Below are 21,050 nucleotides of genomic sequence, written 5' to 3'. Positions count from 1 at the left end.
AAAATGGCGGCGCCCGGTCGCGGCTGCAGCGCCTGATCCCCGCGAGCGCTGATAGTGCTCCTAAAGACATCGGACGACCTCCGCCGGCAGTAAAGGCAACACAGCCTCTGAAAATTCTCCTCAAGCGTTCAAATGCCGTCGGAGGGTGGTAGGTGATCGGCTGTGCAGGAATCACCCGGCTCCACGCGCCTGACCCTAAAATGGCGGCGGCGATGACAGCGATCTCCACGAGGACTACACGCACCGACTCACGGTGAGCTTCTGGGCCCATCACAAACCCATCCACTGCCATGCACTGCCATCCAGTGCCTTATTCTCCTTCCAAGTGAAGGTATGTGCAGCCCTACCTGCCTCGCCACTTCTGACTGTGAATGCCTGTGCCTGTGTCATTAAGCCCACGTGGTGATTCTTAACCGGCCTCAATGCCTCATGGTTGCATTAACACCCTAAGAGGAGATTCTCACCCATGATCTAAATGAGCAGCGCACCTCATCTACTATGCAATGATCGGTCTCTGCGCCTACATGTTCCTCAGTGCGCTCCCTGCTCTTCCGTAAGCCTGTAACCAGTGTCATTCATCCATTGGAGCCTGGTCCTATCCACTCAGGTGTTCCCAGGCGCTTAAGTAGTCCTGCAGCCGACCCTCTTTTCGCGTGGGTGCCCAGTCTCGACAGCCAGCAGTGTCCTCCTACAATAGCTAAGGTCTGGCTGGTTCCCAGCAAACGCAAACATTTTCCAGACGCATTAGTAGTCCCGCGGCCGACTCTTTTCGCAAAGGTGCCCAGCCTCGTCATCCAGCGGTGTCCTCCTACAGCGTTTAGGGTCGAGCAGGCTCCCAGCGAACGCGAACATATACCAGGCAACAATGGCGAATAGAGAGGACAGGAATAATTCTAAAAAGGCGAAACCAGACTCACTTTTGGACTCACCCATCAAAAGTAAAGCCGATATGGCAGCCAATATGGAAATGATTCTCAGGAAGTTGGCAGATCTACATGAACTTTCTAAATCCACCAAATCCAATACCGACTCTATGCAACTTGAGCTCACTGCGATCAGAGCTGATATAAATGTAATTAACACAGGCCTGGGCGCGGCTGAAAAACGAATAAGCGACGTGGAGGACATCTCAAAACAATCAGTCTCCAAAATCAAATGTCTAGAAAAGACCACGGAAGAGTTGAAACGCCACAATGCGGATTTGGAAGACAGGAACAGAAGAGGTAACATCAAGATCTTTGGCGTTCCGGAGAATTCCGAAAAAGATGCGGATTCCAGCGTGGCATTCCTCGAATCATGGATTCCCATGATCACCAAATTGGACTTCCCACACGGCCTTGAATTGGATAGGGCGCACAGGATCCCCACCTTCGCTACCAAGAGCTCCAATGGCCCCAGACCACTGATCTGCAAACCGCTCAGATTTCAGCACGTAGAGATGATCCTCCAATTCGCAAGAAGAAACCACTCCATCCCATGGGAAGGCCATAGAATCATCTTCACACAAGACTATTCAAGAGAAACGGTGGCAATCCGCAAAGGTTTCCTGGAGCTCAGAGACAGGCTAAGATCCAAAAGCATTCCTTTTTCCTTTGCTGGTCCAGCGAAATTCAGGGTTGTAATCAACGGCCACCCAAGATACTTCACAGACCCCAAAATCCTTGCTGATCTTCTGGAAGACTGTCGCGAACAAGAAATGGACCTAGCGTCAGGCCTCTCGAACAAGAGGAAGACATGATTTCACTCGCAATCTGGCTCACTCTCAAGTGTCAATGTCATTCTAGCCTCAATTCTACCTTTCTTATCCTAATTCCGTGATTGAGGCCCTGCGCTTCAATGTTCGCCCTCCTGCGTAATATGCCTAGTTGTTCTTAGTAGTGTGCCATTGTTTCCTTTGCTGGACACTTCCTTGCGGCTGCAGGTACCCACATCTGTACTGTGAGTAGGCCTTGAGCCCCAATATATTGATGTACTTTCGTGTTCTATTTACGCATGATGTATGCTCCACCCTATAGTCTATGTTTCTTTCCTTAAAATTTACCTATCTGCGGTGGGTGTGGCTGCAGCTTTAATGCAAATAGGTCTGTGCCCGGATAGAGCGTTGTAATTTTGTTGTAATATTGTTGATCTTTATTGCTCTGTATTGCTCTTTATTTCTCGCTGACACAGATAGTTATATGTGCTATAGTTATATCCATTTCGCCTTATTGCGTAATGCCTTTGCTCTCTAATCACCGCCCATGCTCACTGTTATATTTCATGGGTCTCTCCGTTCATCGTCACGGCAGTTTGTCCTAGTTAAAATATGTAAAATTACCGAGATTAATACTACCATTGCATTATCTTAGTCTAGGGAAGCTACTAGCTACCATCTATGTATCCCTAACTTCCGCCTTGCACGGGACTGCCGTCGCACTCCCGATGTACGTATTTGGGGGAGAGGGGGTGGGACAGGGGGAGGGGGTTGGTGGAGGGGGGGGCAGGGAGGGGAGAAAATGGAGCTGAAAGAGTCCAAAGAGCCTTAGTCTTTTTTTATGTTCTGTGCTGTTTTGTCCTTATGTTTGCCTATTCCACATATGTCAAATGTATTTCGTTGAAGTCCACTATACCTTCACACAATGGCCCTCACGTTGTCCGCGCTGTGCAGCTTGGGGAGCTACCCATTGCCTACCTTAGATCACAGCGCACTTTCTCAGCGACGCTCCTCAACCCCAATGGCTAAGACAAATTCACTAGCCGATGATCTCACGATAGTCTCTCTTAATGTTAAGGGCCTCAACCATCCGGTAAAAAGGATGAAAGTTCTCGAGTATATTACCAAATCCAAGGGGGACATTATTTTACTGCAAGAAACCAAACTGTCCGAGGATGATCTACGCTTCTTGAACATCCATTGGGCGTCACACATCCTGTCTTCACCAGCATCTCACAAAAAAGGAGGGGTTATCACCCTCTTAGCGAAAAAAGCGAACCTTACTCTAGTCTCACAATCCCACGACGAAGTAGGCAGACTTTCCATTACTAATCTTCTTAGGGAAGACGACCCCATTCATGTACTAAATATCTACGGCCCAAACGCAGATGACCCGGAATTCTGGGACTCTGTCTCCCGCTCATTAGAACCTATCCCTACAGATGACCTGTTGATAGTGGGAGGTGACTTTAATCTCCCCCGTGACCCAATCCTCGATAGGCAATCCAAGTGTGCCTTCCACCCCTCCCGCTCGCATGACGCCCTCCTTCGCCTCTGTGACAGATACCACCTGAAAGACTCATGGCGCCTACAAAATCCAGACGGTAGGGATTATACATTTTACTCTGCACCACACAATTCCTATTCAAGTATCGACTTCATTTTGGTCTCAAGCCCCTTCACACATCTTATAGAGGAGACAGAAATAGCCCCCAAATTAGTCTCTGATCACGCCTGTATCCGCACCAAACTGGCTGGTTCCAGATCGATTCTCCCACCGAAGAGATGGCGCTTTAATGATGAGACACTTTCAGACCCCACGAACAAATTAATAATATCGAACGCCATTGAGGAATATCTTTCCATAAATGACACCCACAACACTATGCCTAATACCCTGTGGGATGCTCTGAAAGCCACAATTCGCGGGGTCATCATCACCATTAGGGCCAGGACAAACAAGGGGCTTAATAAAGAACTAGAATCTCTGGAACACCAGATTGGCACACTGGAAGCCCAACACAAATCCAACCCGCTTGATTCTACAGTTTTAGATACGTTAACCAAGAAAAAATACGAATACAACACCATCACCAGCAAACGGGAGGGGTATGGATTAATCGCTTCAAGGCCCTAAAACTATGCGAGGGCAACAGAGCTGGGAAACTGTTGGCCTCCTACCTCAAACATAAACAGAAACTGACTACCATATCGTCCATTAAAGATTCCAGCAACGTCACACACACTAAACAGTCTAACATCCTTGACACTTTCAAAACATTCTACGAAGATCTTTACAAAAATGACAAAATATTAGACGAATCCGCCTGCGCGGACTACCTCACTTCACTCCACCTTCCAAAACTTTCTGAATCTGACAGATCTCATCTGGGCACCCCAATCTCTTGTTCAGAAATCAAAGCAGCAATTAACACCCTGAAGAATAATAAGGCCCCCGGTCCAGACGGCTTCACTGCACCCTTCTAGAAGGCCTTTGCAGACCAAATTAGCCCCCCGCTCCTTAAGCTTTATAACTCTACTGCAGCCAGTGGCGGTGTTTCCCCTTCAATGAGTGAGGCCACGATTATAGTACTACCCAAAGAGGGGAAGGACCCGCTACTCACTAAAAATTACCGTCCCATATCCTTGATAAATCTTGATTGCAAGATATATGCTAAAATCTTAGCGACCAGACTAAATTCCATCCTCCACAAATTAATTAGCCCCTCGCAGGTTGGCTTCCTAAAAAACCGGATGTCCAACGACAACACGAGACTATTATGTCATATTCTAGAAAAGGCAAAGTCCTCTCCCGTGCCAATGGTAGCGATAACCTTGGACGCGGAAAAGGCCTTTGACAAGGTCTCGTGGTCCTTTCTACGTCAGTGTATGTACTCTTTCAACCTTGGCGACCCCTTTACCAGGATGGTGATGGCCCTCTACTCTGCCCCTTCTGCCAGGATAGCTATAAACGGCACCCTCTCGGACCCTTTCCGCCTATACCAAGGAACCAGACAGGGTTGCCCTCTCTCACCAGCTCTCTTTCTATTAGCCCTTGAGCCCCTCCTTACAGATATCAAAAATAACGGGGACATTGCAGGTATTTCTTTTGGGGACACGCGAGTCAAGTTAGCAGCATATGCAGACGATATCCTGATCGCGACGGAAAACCCTGCTAACTCCATTACTGCTCTAATGACCTCAATAGACAAATACTCCTCCCTTTCCGGCTACAAATTAAATAGAGATAAATCCGAAGTAAAACCTCTTAATGTCCACACTTCGAGAGAAGTGCTGGGCGATTCCGGCCTATTCTGGCAAACAGGAGTGATTAAATATTTGGGGATTGAGTTCACAGATGAGATATTGAGTACCCTTAAACATAACGAAAACAAAACCCTGGACAAAATCAAAAGTCTGTTGGACGGATGGTCACCCCGTTTCATCACCTGGTGGGGCCGTATTGAAACCATAAAAATGATGATATCCCGCCTGGTTAACTACCTCGTCACGATGCTCCCACTCATCCTCTCCAAAGAATTCCATACCAAATTGGATAAAAACATCTCGGCATTTCTTTGGCAGGGCAAAAAAGCCAGAATCAGTTTAAAAAAACTTCGATTAGATAAAAAGCTAGGAGGAGTCAACCTGGCGGATTACAAAATTTACCAAATCGCCTTTTTAGCAAAACAGGGGTCGCACTGGATATCCTCCCAGCCTGATTATACCCCAGTGTGGCTCTCTGTGGAAAAGTCAATACTGAAGGGTCTCAGCCCCTGCGCCCTACTCACCGTCAAACCCCGTCCCAACCTAGGTCCGGGCCCTATCTTCAAGAACACTAAAATGGCTCTTTTAAAAGTCAGTAACTACCTGCCACAACAATTCCGACACTCGTATTGGGAGTCAATATGGCACAATGCCGCCATTACATACAAAGGGAAACCTCTAAACTACCCCTCCTGGATAGACAGTGGTATCATATTCCCCCACCAACTCGTCGAAAACGCGCTCCCACTAACCTTTAAAGAAATTCAGGATAAGTTCCGACTCCATAATGTTGAATTCTATAACTTCTTACACATTAAAGTAGCACTAGCGAAGGCTAACCTGAGGGCTGTCACTCCCTCCCTCCCAGGCTTAATCACCTCCCTTAACAAATTGGGGCACCAAGTCTCTAGACTGTATAAATTAATGCGGCCACAATCGTCCTCCCTAAATGCACCTCTCCAACGCTACTGGGATTCATTCTCCTCCACACCTAACTCAGACACAATCTGGGCCAGTACTTGGGAGTCCACCACTCACCACAAAATATGCCCTACACTATCACAGACCAAGTTCTGGCTTCTACATAAGGCCTTCTGGACACCTAGGAGGTTGTTTCTGCATAAAATCAAGTCCGACGACACATGTTGGAATTGTACAGGTGAGGGAGGAGATCTGGAACACCTAATCTTCAAATGCCCCTGTGTTACCTCCTATTGGGACAGAATCTTTGGTTTTATAAATAAAGTCCTCCATATCACCCTACCAAGAGAAATTTCAACGCTTGTTCTAGGTTTTGCCAAAGCCGTCACACTCAATGATGATGACAAAGCCCTACTGGACCTGTTGCTGACGGCTGGGGTTAAAATCATACTTAAAACTGGAAAAGCACGAACAAAGCTTCTTTTCCCCACTGGTTGAACTGGGTCTCTCACTTAAGAGGTGCTGACAACATATCCCTAACCTCTACCCCATGGAGACCGCCACTCAGGAAAATCTGGTCCTCACTAGACGGTCACTTTGACTCATACAAACCTCCTTGAATCTTGGTTACTTGGCACTCAGAGCGTTTCATACCGTAGGGTTCACTGCCTATGCCTCTGTACGACTGGCATTCTAAGCTTTGTACACTCATCGTCACAGTTTGATAATTCCATCTTCCCTATGTATTACAGGTTTGGTTTACGCAAATGTATAACTCATGATGCTTCTGCTCTTGTGTGGTGGTGCCAATTTCTTTCCAGGTCATGTTATACAAGCCGTCGTGTAACCTTGGACGCAACTCTCCTCTATCTGCCTGCTGGACATTATATGTGGAACCTTGTTTGTTTTACTGGACTCGATTTGTTTTGCTAGTACCAAATTTTATAATTCCTAATCTTATGATTTTTCTTTTACTGTACTGTAATTACTCATTGAAATTGATTATTTCTTGTACTGATGTATCTCTTTGTAGCTCCTAATAAAAATCTTTGAACACAAAAAAAAAAAGATCCCAGAAAACAACCTCCCTGAATTAAACCATGACCCTCAGCATTTTTGCTGAAATATATTACCCGGTAATTTTTATGCTTTCAGAATCTCGAGTTGAAACGAGGAGGCCGATTCCTGGTTGGTCTGCCATCTGGATTGTATGCGCGACGATTAGCGCAGGAAAGAAATAACGTCGAAGCTTGAAACACTATCGAACAGTAAGTGGTTGACTATAGCAGCATTTGCAAGACGAGGATAGTGAATATCTGAGTAATATCAGTCCTTAAGCCTTTCTAAAATATCACGTCTATGTCTACCTACAGGTTTTTAACCTTGATGTGATGTTAGTCACCGGCCATGTAAGAAAATAGATACATACAGGCGGAAGGTACCATAAGGACCCTTAGGTAAGATCCTGCAGAACGAGGTTTTCTGATGTGTCTGCCAACCTCATTAACTTTGGATATTTAGTGAAGGGGATTATAGAGCAAACAATGCTCTCTCCCTGTCCCTCTACAGATTTCTCCCCTGAGCAAAAAAAAAATTCTCGCTGGGTGAAGTTCACGAAGGTTTCCTAAGAAGCGTGAAGGGTATTCAGCCTGCGCCGTCTGGATGTAAGACATTTGTTCGATCCTTTGGCTATGCTAAGTGTGTATTGTCAAAATTAGAGTTCTACCACCGAGTGGAGGCCTATATTTTAGCACCTACCATTGCCCAACCTGATCTCTCCTTGTGACTATTCTTAATATATATGTCTTGATGTTTTCATGTGTATTATTTGATGAATGCATGGTTTTTGACTGCAGGGATTCCCGTTCTATATGACCCTTTTTAGGGCTCGCCCCTTTCCTATTCCGCAGGAATAGGAAAAGAGCCCTGATGCAGCCAAACCATACTTTCTGCCAAGGGCTCTCCAGCGGATTTTGAGAAGTGCACGCCTCGTGCACGAGCTTGCCGCCTGCCTCCACATCAAAGCCATCTGTTGCTTTGCGCTCGGCCTCAGGCCGGCATTTCTCCTCCCCTAATTATTCACTGCATGGCCGGCCAGCACATGAAAGGCTGCTGCTCCCCATGCGTCTCGTTTCACTTTCGCGGCAAACAGCTTGCCCTATAGTTTTCCATGAACTTTAATTTGATAAGGATTGCAGAGGGTGTAATCTTTATTAAAACTCATATAACACATCTGAAGGCACGCAGCGTTGCAAAACCTCACTCAGCTGGTAAATCAGCATATTGGTTTGATTTTTTCTGCTTTGTGGGGTTATTGCTTAATGGAGCGTCCACCTTTTTTTATGTGCCTAGGTTCTTCCGGAAGCCTCTGCGCCGTTCAGTGAGTACTTGGCATGCCCGCGCAGCTTTTGCTTTGAGTTGTAGGTTTTGCAAAAGGAGCTGGTAGCACTGTGTGCTTGTATCTCATTGCGTGTCTACACCAGGCTGAGCGCCATTTACTGGCAATCTTTCCGGGCTGGGCTGCACACCCTTGCCGCAGGTCTACGCTTGCTTCTGTGCTGTTCTCTATGGGTTAGCACTGGACTCGGCCACTCCTGGAAATGTGACCGTCCTGCATCTTTGTAGCCACTGTATCCTATAATGCTACAGGGAACAGCTTCATGCCTACCCACACCGCTCCGTGTGCTTCTCTTAAACAATCTGCATCCCTCTGTTATAGAGAGCGGCACGAGCCACCGCATAGAAGGGAAAGTCAGTGGGTTTTAAGTAATATTTGGTATTTCATATAATATGTGCAACCCTCTGCTCTTCGTAATCTTCGGGGAATAGGCAGGTGTATAATTGGCAGTAATCTCCGGAATACGCGACCCCTGATCTTCGGTCGTCTTCGGAAAATAAACTCCCCCCTCGCCTGACCAGCTAGAAGCAGCAGATCTCCGAGATTAGTTACTTGTCGAGCATTATCGTTCTTAGCTTTAGCATTTTTTATGCTTTTTTTACTCTTTTAATTCCCGTTTCTAAATCCTTTAAACACAACATTACGAATATGTATATACGGTTGGATGACGGCGTAAGGAATGCGGAAATTGCAAGCAAAACCCAACACCATCAGAATCTCAGCACATACGCGTACAAAGGCGCACACTCGCCCACAAACTGCACACAGCTGCACACGTACACCAGCTGCATGCTCACCACTCAAGGTACTCACAGCACATATTCAACCTTCGCCCTCATCCATCCATTCATACAAGGTGGACGCATGAATACATACTTCCAGGCACACTCCTGGAAGATGCATAGATGCATGTGCACCCACTCTGGCTTCACTCTGCCAGCCCCGCCTCCCTCGGCATCCTTCCTCCCAATCTCTGGCTCCCTCCATCCTCTCACTCACTGTGCCCTTTCTCTCCCCAGCCCCCCCCCCCTCTCTGCCGCTTTGATGTTCTCCGTGAGCCGCATGGCCTCTGAGAACATCAAAGCAGCCGCCAAATGCTGACCATTTGTCACCCCCTCCCTTCCTACTGGCATTCCCCCCTCCCTTCTCGCCCAGTCCTTGCTTTCTGTCCTCTTTTCCACTCAATTTATTTTTCCTCTCACTCCATTCTCGCTTGTTCATAAAGGGTACTCTGCCAATGGACTTTCCATCGAATCCTTGGAGAGTCGTGAGTGCAGACCTCATGTGCCTTAATATTGGGAAGTTCCGAGACTATGCGTGCTTTGTTTCAGAACGCTGATACGCCTTCTTTTTAAGTCATCAAAAAACTCTTGCACCATTTGTTGGGCACAGCGTATATAGTACTGCAAAGTATTATTATTTTAAAAACGAAGTCTCATCAGAAGTCTCAAATGAAAAGTTCACTCCCCTGTCACCAAATGGTAATTCTCTCAATTGTAATCTACTTCGTGTTTATGTCGGGAAAGTTTAGCAACAGCAGTGAAGCTGAGGTGGAATTCTGAGATAAACTATCATTCGGGTCAAGTGAGCCAGTGTATTAAGCTAAGGTATCCTTAAATTCAGCCACTTCTTGCACAAGCGGCAGGCATCCTGAGACTTGCTGTACTCGTGAAATGTTGTAACATTCCCAGCTCTGGAAACATGACACGCACACTGTACACATTACCCATGAGGTCAGAGGAAACAACGCCTGCTTTTTTTTCACCCTCTGTTTGCAGTCACTTACAGAAAACTAAAGCTACATTCCTTGTGTCCAAAATGTGCTTTGCGCTTCTCCCTTCATTACGAGTGAGACCATTTCAAGAAGGTAATAACAATTGGCTTAATATGCATATGTTTTTCATCTGTAGGGGAGGTGTAGCTGTGCTCTGCTTTCGATGCTGTTTCTGTAGGCACCGTTGTTGAGACGAGAAGTGTTTTATATGCGTGCATGATAATGCAGGGCCTTTTATAATGACCAAGATTCCAGAGTCGCATTGTTCTTACTAATTCATTTTTACAGCAATTTGCCGAAGTACTGCCACTTGTAAGTAAGTTAAGCAACTAGAGAAATACAAAAACACAGAAAACAGAAGCAGAAATGTAGTCAGCACACTAAATTATGCGCCTTGGTCGTATAAACGGGCTTATCTAGTCTATGCAACCTATGCTACCTGGAGGAAACTCCTGGTTTGCAAAGATTTATAGAGAGGCGCTATAGTGACGACAAGTGAATTCTAGCCTGTCCATGCCCTAACTACTGCTTTAACTTAAATACTATATTCTCTAGCACATTGGTTGTCCAACAGCTCGTATATGTTCTGATTATCCGTAATGGATATATACATATAGGGTTTATACTGGCTAACTGTGCATTGCAGTCTGTTAATGCCATTAAGGTATTGATATGACGTAAGAAACAATCTGACGAGGTAAACAATGAGGCCAACGAAAGTGGTGTGTAAATATCACTAGAGGGCTAAGATGGCATTCATGGACGATAACACAGCCTTATATATTATTAGTAAGACATGCAAAAAAATATGGGATGAAGTATGGACTACGGTATAAGGATATTGCAAATCACCAAGGAATTCCCTCATTACAAAGAGGAACTTGGGCTAAAGCAGTGCTCTTTCTGAAAAGTCACAACCCAAACCCTATTTTAAATCCTCATTGCCATGCTCTTCTTTATAAAGAGACACCACTGCAGCATATAAATAAGTATAAAATGTATGCTGTGAAAATAAAGCCAATGCCAATATGCACATTATAAATAGCTGGAAACTATACTTTAAACAATTTAATGTAAGGCACTTTGAAAAGAAGGTGCAAGTCCACGTGTGGTAAACTGCAAAATTCTTAGTTCTTGTAATGACTTCAGCAGTGCAATAGAGTGCCATAAAAGTCACCTTGTGAACCAATAACTATTTTTTTAAAGAGACCAGAACAAAGCTGGAATGCTAGTTACGCCTTTAATTATTTAAACAACGGCCTGGCTTGCTAACCTTGCCTTTCAATCTGCCTGCTGGCAATGCGGCATCACCAGTGTAATACATTATTACAGTAAAGTAGCTATGCCAGATGAGTTGTGGTTATATACCACGTAAATAGAACACCAGTGCACACCCAAGATAGTCACTTTGATCCCTTCGCTATTATAGCGTTTCACAGATAGTCCATATCCTTGATCAGAAGCCAATTCCACAAAACCAGAAGGTGTAGAAAATTCAAGCCTTTATTTTGCAAACGCTATGGTCCACAGCCGACGCGCGTTTCGCCCACTTCGGGCTTTCTCAAGGCTTTTGTAGTGTGGTCATAAATCTCAGTTCCTGTATCTATATGAGGTTATTAAAATGCTACTGTTGTATCCTTATCCAGTTAATCTTAGCCTGAACAGTCGTTATGTTATTGCAGGATCCTTTTGTTCATATCAAATATGTAGTGTGGCGAATAAATCTTCCCAAAAGCAATCTCAGTGTGCAGCCATGCTACGTTCCACAACCTCAGCATAAACAAAGATCCGCTTTGAACACCGTCCCTGCAATCTACCACCACCACGTCCACCACCACATCCACCACCACATCCACCACCACCATGTCCACTACATCCACCACCACCACGTCCACCACAGCCACCACCACCACACCCACCTCCACCACCACCATGTTCGCCACCACCACCACATCCACCACCACCGTGTCCACCACCACCATGTCCACCACCACCACGTCCACCACCACCACATTCACCACATCGACCACCACTACGTCCACCACCACTACGTCCACCACCACTTTGTCCACCACCACCACACCCACCACCACCACACCCACCACCACGTCCACCACCACCATGTCCACCACCATGTCCACCACCAAGTCCACCACCAAGTCCACCACCAAGTCCACCACTACATCCACCACCACCACATCCACCATTACATCCACCACCATGTCCACCACCAACACCACAATCCACCACCACCACCACATCCACCACCTCCACAGCCACCACCACCACTACGTCCACCACCAACACGTCCACCACCACCATGTCCACCACCACCACCACCACCACATCCGCCACCACCCCGTCCACCACCACATCCACCACCATGTCCACCACCAACACCACAATCCACCACCACCACCACATCCACCACCTCCACAGCCACCACCACCACTACGTCCACCACCAACACGTCCACCACCACCATGTCCACCACATCCACGTCCACCACCACCACACCCACCTCCACAACCACCACATCCGCCACCACCACCATGTCCACCACCAACACGTCCACCACCACCATGTCCACCACATCCACCACCACGTCCACCACCACCATGTCCACCACCACCATGTCCACCACCACCACATCCACCACGAGGCCACTACCGTGTCCACCACGTCTACCTCCACCACATCCACTACCACCACCAAGTCCACCACTACATCCACCACCACCATGTCCACCACCACCACCACGTCCACCACATCCACCACCACGTCCACCACATCCACCACCACGTCCACCACCACCACATTGTCTACCACCACCACATCCACCACCACGTCCACCACCACCACGTCCACCACCACCACATCCACCACGTCCACCACCAGCACCACGGCCACCAAGACATCCACATCAAGGCCACCTTGCTCTATCTATCTTTCGCTCTCACTCTATTTTTCGCCCTCACTCTATCTATCTGTCGCCCTCACTCTATCTATCGCCCTCACTCTATCTATCTATCGCCCTCCCTCTATCTATCACCCTCACTCTATCGCACTCACTCTATCTATCTATCGCATCACCACAGCATCACTCAGCACCACCACAGCATCACTCAGGGGCACCACAAAATCACTATGCGCTACCATTGCATCACTGAAAGCCACAGCATCACTCGTCGCCACCACAACATCACTCAACGCCACCACAGCATCAATCTGTGCAACCATTCAACAACAACTGGTTCAAATATGTTCTCTCAATGTTTCAGCTTTATTACAAATGTCACAAAAAGATGTTAATATTTCACTTCTGTTCTTGGATTTTCGTCACAATAAAATAAACTGAACATAATCTTCACAAAAGTTATTTACAAAAGTTTAAGCTATTACCATTATAAATTACAATAGCTTTTATTTAAGTATTAATTATAAAAAATAAAAAAAGCCATTGTTATTTGTAATATTAATACCTCTAAGTCACGTAAATAATACACATATTGCCTTACAAATGCTATAGGTGTCACATTTGCGAAAGTGAAAACTATTGGCATTGTAAATGACAAAGCTATTAATTTCGCTATTTTCAAAACCAACACATAAATAAAAAATGTGTCATTTAACTTTCCTAATGCGAGACCTATTGCATTGCAAATGCTTGTTGGGCTTGTTATATATCAGAAATGGCTTTGGTTTGAAAATGCCTTGAAGTATATGAGGGTATGCATTGCTTTGAGCTCGCTGAAATTTTCTCTGGGAATTAAACTATATAGGTAACTAATATGACTGCAATTATAATAAATACAGAACACAAAGAGCACTATTATGTGCAATTTGAGGAACTGTATATTAAAAAGTATATGAAAATGCAAGTGTACAACACAATTTTAAAATAATCCTTGCTTTTCACAGAGTGTCCACGGCTGCAAAATTGTGTTGTCCCCGTTGTGCCCCCCCTCGTGTACATGCCCTGATGAAGGTGCCGCCGTAGATCAGGCGTGGCACCGAAACGCGCGTTGGCGTGGTGAACATCTGTTTTGCGAATAACACCATATCTCCCCCCAGCAAGTTGCTGAGAGGACATCGCAGAACAACATCAGTGTATTTGTATTTGAAGGATGTCAAGGCTGGTTGGATTGTACAAATGTTACTGAACGGACTGAATGTGAGGTTTGTGTGGAGTGGAATGAGTCTGTCTTTTTGAATGAATGATGAGAGGGTGCATAGGGGTTGGTTATTTTCTTAGATTGTGATTACGTTATTGTATCATGTATATATTTTTAAATAGTGAGGTTTTTGCACACTGTCCTTCATCACATGTATACTTTGAAAAATAAAAAATAAAATATATTTATTCTTATGCTGTGTGGAAAAATTGAATGTGCAGTCTGTGATTAGTGAGCTCAAATCTGTGCATGCCATTATTGTAGGACTCTTTATGAGCCTCTAAATTGAAATATATAGGGCAGACGTACCCTTTTCTGTTTTGGATCCACTAGGAATGAGCCATTATACCAAACTAGGGGTGAGGTGGAACATTCCAATGGTACAGCGATCCTATAACTCGTACAATATCCTGTACTTTATTATGGTTGTATGACAGTACAACACAGGTAAATACATTGCAGGCCTCTGACACACATTTTTTAGCACGCATGTTTTTACCACGAATATGCATTTCCACCAATGCCATTACCACATATTGTTTTTATATATAAAAACAATGTATTTGTGGGGGGAGACCCCCACACACCTCAAAATACCTTAAATGCGTGGTAAGGCACGGATTGTATAGTCATGCAGGTGGTAAAAATATGCGTGCTAAAAATGCATGGTAAAGGCATAACGAGGTAAAAACCTTGTTGTAAATGCTGTTTCCCCTTTAATAATTATAATACAATACATAGATGATTTTATATTATAACATAAACCAAGGAGTATATCCTCCCAAACCTATGAACTTCACAAAAGATACAACAGGTATGAAAATGGGGGCCTTGTTGTGTCTAAAAAAATGAAAAATCCTTTTGATAGGAATAGAGCCCAAAACCACGCAAAGGGTGTAATGCTTCATCGTAATCCCGGAATTGCAGGCGTTGGTAATAAGTCATCAGTGGCCTTTTTCAGCAGATGAAGAACACAACTTTTCATAATGAGACGTCGACAAGGTTAACAAAAATAGAGCAAACACTTGAAGTGCTTCCTTGGTAGCATGACTTGTCCATCAATAATCTGCGCAGAGTACATTTCAGGCCCTGCACTGGGTCTAGTAATGTATCACAGACATAACTGAAGAATCAATAGAAAAGACACAGAGGGAGAGAACAAAAGCGAAGACAGACAGGAAAAGAAGCCACACAAGTCCTGACTAAGCATTGACCAGCATTGGCATACCAATAGGTTTTGCCTTTAGGACCTTATAAGTATTTAGCCATGCAGCACATTACCCAGGATGCTACAACATCTACTGTTCTTTAACGTCGAACCTTTGACACTAATAGGTACATTATAGCACTGCATTGAGAAGTACTTATTTAAAGTGTTATTTTAATTCAACTTGTAGAGTAGTCTGAAATCACATATCTGGAAGTACTTTCATATGCTATAATATAGCCTTATAGCGCACCGTAGCAGGCTATACCGGCTATTAATGGCCCGCTGCAGCGTTAAAGACCCGAGCTGAAGGCGAGGGACTTTAACAAGGCAGCGGGAATTTGATAGCCGATATAGCCCTGCTATGAAGGGCTTTAAGGCTATTAGAACATTCTGCCACTAGAGGGCAGAATGTTCTAACAAATAAAACAAAGCCTTTAGGGAGCACGTGGGGGGATTGACTTATGCCCTTGTTTCTAGTTACAGTCAGATGAGGCAGCTGGTAGCTTCACACTCAGTCCGCCCCCTCGTCAGGGATGAAGGCTGGCTTCAGTTTTATGGCAGGCTGCCCTTCCTGGCAGGCAGGGGTGTGGTTTGAACTCCTGTAATCACGGGAAAGTGCTTGTCTGTTTGCTCAAATGTTGTAAATTCTAAAAATGTGCTATCTCAATGGCTGTGAATTTCCAAATGGTGCCTCAAGAAAATAAGATAATATTATTATTTTGGGCATTCCAGCCCCTTACCCCATACCGAGGATCGGTCTTTCCATTGCCCAGCCGTAAATCCTCAGTGGCAAGTTAAAGCGTGCCATGAACAGACCAATCCTAAAGAAAATGTAATTGAAAAATACATTATTGTACTTAAGATTCCTTCAATGTCCAAAGGTTTTTGGGAGTAAGACAATGAATAGTGATCAAACATTATGGTACCATTGAGAAATAATCTGTTATGCATCTCACAAAGCCAGCTTCACCCTTTCACTGACTTGCACTGACAAATTTAAGACCAAGCAACATGATCATTTTGCTGTTGACAACAAGTGAGGTGCTTTACATTATTTCATAAAGAGGAAAGCTGTGCTGCAGCGACAGCTAAATTCAAAGCAGCGCTAAGTGCTGTTCTGCTAGTTGCCAAAAAAATAATAAGAAATGTAAAGGCACAAGAGCATCTATACTAACGGAGAGTATTCCCATACCGAACAACCAGGGCACAACATCACTAATATAGCGTCCTGTTCAAAAAGCGCTCATGCTGATGTCAAATATTTAGGGCCCGATTATGATATTGGTCGGAGTTGCCTCTGACCAACATTATCGCTGAATCGGGACCGGTTGGCAGTCCAGACTGCAAAATACGATGCCATCGTACATGGTGCAGTTGCATACTCCCATTTCCCTACAGGAGCTTGTGCTGCGGCCGTAAACTGTCCGTAGCACGAGCTCCCTTAGAGAAATGGGGGATTGTGTTCATCCCTACAACGCGCGACAGGCACCTCGGGGAGCCTGCAAAGGAAAGGGGGCCCTGCTAGCAGCCTCCAAACTCGCTTTCCATGTCGGAAAGCTAGTCGGAACGTAATCCCAACGGCCGGAACGCTGTCCATTGGGATTACAGGCTGGGCTCTGGAATGACTGGCTGGTAATAATTCCGACCAACTATATTGTAACTAGGCGGTCGGGACTGAAACCTATGATCTCGGTAGGAGATCTAAGGTCGGAGGCTTTCTGACCAAGATCGTAATAGGCCACTTTGGGCCATTTGTATCATGCCCAAATGCGTTCGCAAACGCCGAAATTCGCAGAATTTCGGCGTTTGCGAACGCATTTTCGCAAAATGGTATGTATCACACAAATCTGTATGCAAAATAAGGAATCGTAAAATTTGCGATTCCTTATTTTGCGATTGCATTTAAGGAATCACAAATTTTGCGATTCCTTAAATGCAGTGTAAGAAGTAAAAACAAATTGCAAAATGTCTTCAAGGAATCGCAAATTACCACCAACTTCTAGTTGGTGGTAAGTTGCGAATTCCTTGAAAAATGCACATTTTTGCATTTTTCAAAGTGCCTTGTGACGCACATACATGCCCTTAGGGCATGTATGTGCGCCACATGTGCACCCATGCATATTTCAGGGGTGCAACAGGGTGTCCTTTGGACCCTTGCACCCTTGAAACTATTGTCAATTTGCGATTAGCCAATTGCGAATCGCAAATTGAGAATAACTTCTCATTCATTCCTATGGGCCTCCTGAGGCATCCCAGATGCAGGTGATGCGTTGGTTCCTTAAGGCAGTGCAGGATCATTGAAGTTTTGCCACTCCAGAACGATAAGTTGCGCAGATGGAATCGGAGCGTCAAAAACTTTGGTGAGGCGGTGCTCGAGACTCAAGCTGCAGCGGTACTTCGAGGTACTGTATTGGCAAAGTCAGGGCTGGGTTGCAAGTCAAGCTTGTTGCGTTGCACACTCGGCGAGTGGTGTCCATGACTTCGGTGCAGGCAGCGGCAATGTGTTGATTTCGCAGGGATGCGCCGGTTCCGAACTGACACTTTGGAGTCGATGCTTCGATTTCTTGGTTGCAGCACCAAATTCACCTCAAAGGGCCCAGGACTGGATTTGGCACCACTCGGCAAGTCAGGACTCGCAGCAGAGGAGCCCAGGTACTGCTAGCAAGATGCAAGTGAAGTCATTGACAGCAGCAGCTCCTCAGCTATGGTGGAGGAATGTCACCCCACCTGCCGGCAGCCGAAAAAATGAACAATAAAATGATAATAAACTCTTGTTTATTATCGTTTTATTTTTCTCTCAGGCCGAGGCTTAAGGGCGGGCCATGGTAGTGACAGGCTGGAGGGGGAGTCATCAGCTTTCAGGCCAATCCTGATGCTCCTTTCAGCAGCATGAAAGCAGCATCAGAATTGGCCGCAGTGAACTCTGGAAGCCTGTGCCTGGAGAAGGGAGGTGCACGATGCTGTGAGCAGGCAAGTGTTTTATTTTTTATTTGCCTCCCACCATCCCTGTTCCCCACCTTCCCCCCAGCCCCGCCACTCTGTCAACTCTCTGGCCGATACTGGTCTTAGATGTCCCTGAGACTTCAGCAATAGGAGTGATGATCAGTTGAGCTAGTGGGGAAACTTTTGAAAGCAGGATGCAGAGAGTAAAGTCCAGTTCTCTCACACCCAGGCAAGAAGCAGGAGGTAGCAGACCAACACAGCAAAGCAAGCAGCAAAGTGACAGTCCCCCTAGCAGCATAACAGCTCTTCTTCTTGGCAATATGTCTTCAGTCCAGAAGTGTTTGGAGTATATGGAGTCAGAGGTCCAGTACTTCTACCCATTTTAGCCTTTGAAGTAGGGAGACTTCAAAGAAAGGTCTTTGTAGTGTACTAGACTCTGCCCTTCATCACTCTGGCTCCAGACACACAGCAAGGGGGGTATGCAGCTCTTTGTGAGTGGACAGGCACTGTCCTATTGAGGTGCAAGCGTCACACGCGTCAACTCCTCCCACCACTCAAACTCGGGACGACCCACCAGCTTGGTGATGGGTCATCGGGATAGGCAGGGCAAACCTCTGCTTTCTTTGTGTTTGACTGTCAAGAGTGAATTCACAAAACCCAACTGGCACCCTGACATGCATTCTAGGGACAGGCAGAGGCATGGAAGTGTTAAAGTAAAAAAACATTAACTTTCTAAAAGTGGCATTTTCAGACCTGAAATTTAAAACATAACTTCAGTAAAAGATGTGTGTTTGAACTTGTGAGTCTAGAGACACCAAACTCCAATTTTCTATCTGCTCCCAATTGGAAAATACACTTGTAAGATGTTACAAGGCAGCTCCAATGCTAATCTATGGAAGAGATAAGCGTTGCTGTAGTAATAAACAGATGTAGCAGTTTTGTGCTACCAACTCAAAAGTACATGTCCTACCTTTTAAATACACTGCAACCTGCCCATAGGGCCGACCTTAGGGGTGCCTTACGTGTAATAAAAGGGAAGGTCTCGGCCTGGCAAGTAGTTGAACTTGCAACTACAAAAGAATCTGGTGGTCTACAAAAGAGGGAGCAAGAACTAAATTATCAAATCACACAGGATTACAAGCTCCCAGCGAGTATCTAAAGCAAGAAAATATATATGAAAGAAAGACCTTCATGAAATGATCGGATTTCCATCAACTACCAAGAGAGGTCAGTGTCATCATTTGGATATCCTTCTTTCCTACCACAACTCCTCTAAATCACAGAGGGAGGTCATGTGGTTCGGATTTCGACCACACCACGGAAATCACGACAGGAGGAAGTAGAAGAAAAAGAAAGAGAGACCATTAGGTCACCTAGTTACAGATTTCAAAAGTGGATATCAATTGCTTGGGTGATGGAATTGTCTGTGCAGTGCATGTAAGTGAAATTAAAAAGGATTTGGGAGAGAAAAACTACCTTTAATACAAAAATCTCTACCAATCCTATTTAAAATAGTGCAGAAGCAGCTTTTAACAAATAGGCCGCTTCCCAATATGGTCAACTAGTTTCAGCCTTGTGGGCCACTTGCCCATGCTTTCTTCAGGACGTAAACAATAGATTGCGGCAGCATTACCAGATTGGTCATAAGTGCTTCCAGTTGTCATCGAATACAACCTTTTGCATGATAATACCTCGATACAAGCGGAGTAATCTTCACACCTGTAAGAGATAAGCACACAGAGCCTTGTTGTGAAATAATAGACCAGTTATAGATGCTCACCACAACTCATTCATCTTAACCAGTAGTTTTACTGGCTATTACATATACCAATAAGTTCTTATTATTACACCACTATATTATTATTTCGCTGGTGCTCTCACCTGTCTCGTATGAGGTATAGACACTTCACCTCACCTGGTAACGACTCAGGTATGGGAGACCCCGCCCTGTAAGGAGAGTGGAATCACTAGTAAGGGGAGTAATAGACAAAAATCAATTTGCTTTATCTGCCCCTTCCTGTGTGTACTACATACTGTACCCCTCAACTCAATAGTGGACACCTTCTTTAAAGAGGACATAAATAAAAACACACTTCAAAAATGGATTCGAAATGAAGCGGTTTATTTCCAGAAAAGAATATTTTCTCAGTGCAAACTCCTCTACAGACATTCTTCTATTTTATCTGTAAACAGTATGCACACCCATGTTACTGACGACTATGGGGCTCACCTTAGTGACATGTGTCTGCTTAGTTCCATTCAGATCTATATTATGTGCAAACAAATAGGGAGCTGCCTCTTGGGTATATAAGGTCAACATAACCCTGTGTCCGATTTCTACATATTCGTGCCCATTTTTATAAAGATATTCAGAGTAGGAATTTGATGACTTATACGACTAAATACATTAGTAAGGCCGCTAATCCTTTATAGATCACACAGATATCGTAGTGGTTGAGCGTGTCGGCTCTCCTCTAATTTATGCGGGTGTCTAACGTAGCCGCAAGCGCTCGTTATTAAGGATAAAACATTAGTCAGGCAGCCATGCGTCACTTCACCACAGCATATGGACGGGCTGTCTTTACGAAAGTAGAAACTGGTCTCGTAAGCTAACTGAAATAGCCTCCATGGTTAAATGTCAACGCGGGCATGTCCTCTTACCTCTCCGT

This window comes from Lissotriton helveticus, chromosome 8 (genome assembly GCF_964261635.1).
Source record: "Lissotriton helveticus chromosome 8, aLisHel1.1, whole genome shotgun sequence".
Classification (NCBI taxonomy): Eukaryota; Metazoa; Chordata; class Amphibia; order Caudata; family Salamandridae; genus Lissotriton; species Lissotriton helveticus.
The sequence above is the reverse complement of the archived record's forward strand: the minus strand, read 5'-3'. Positions refer to the sequence as shown.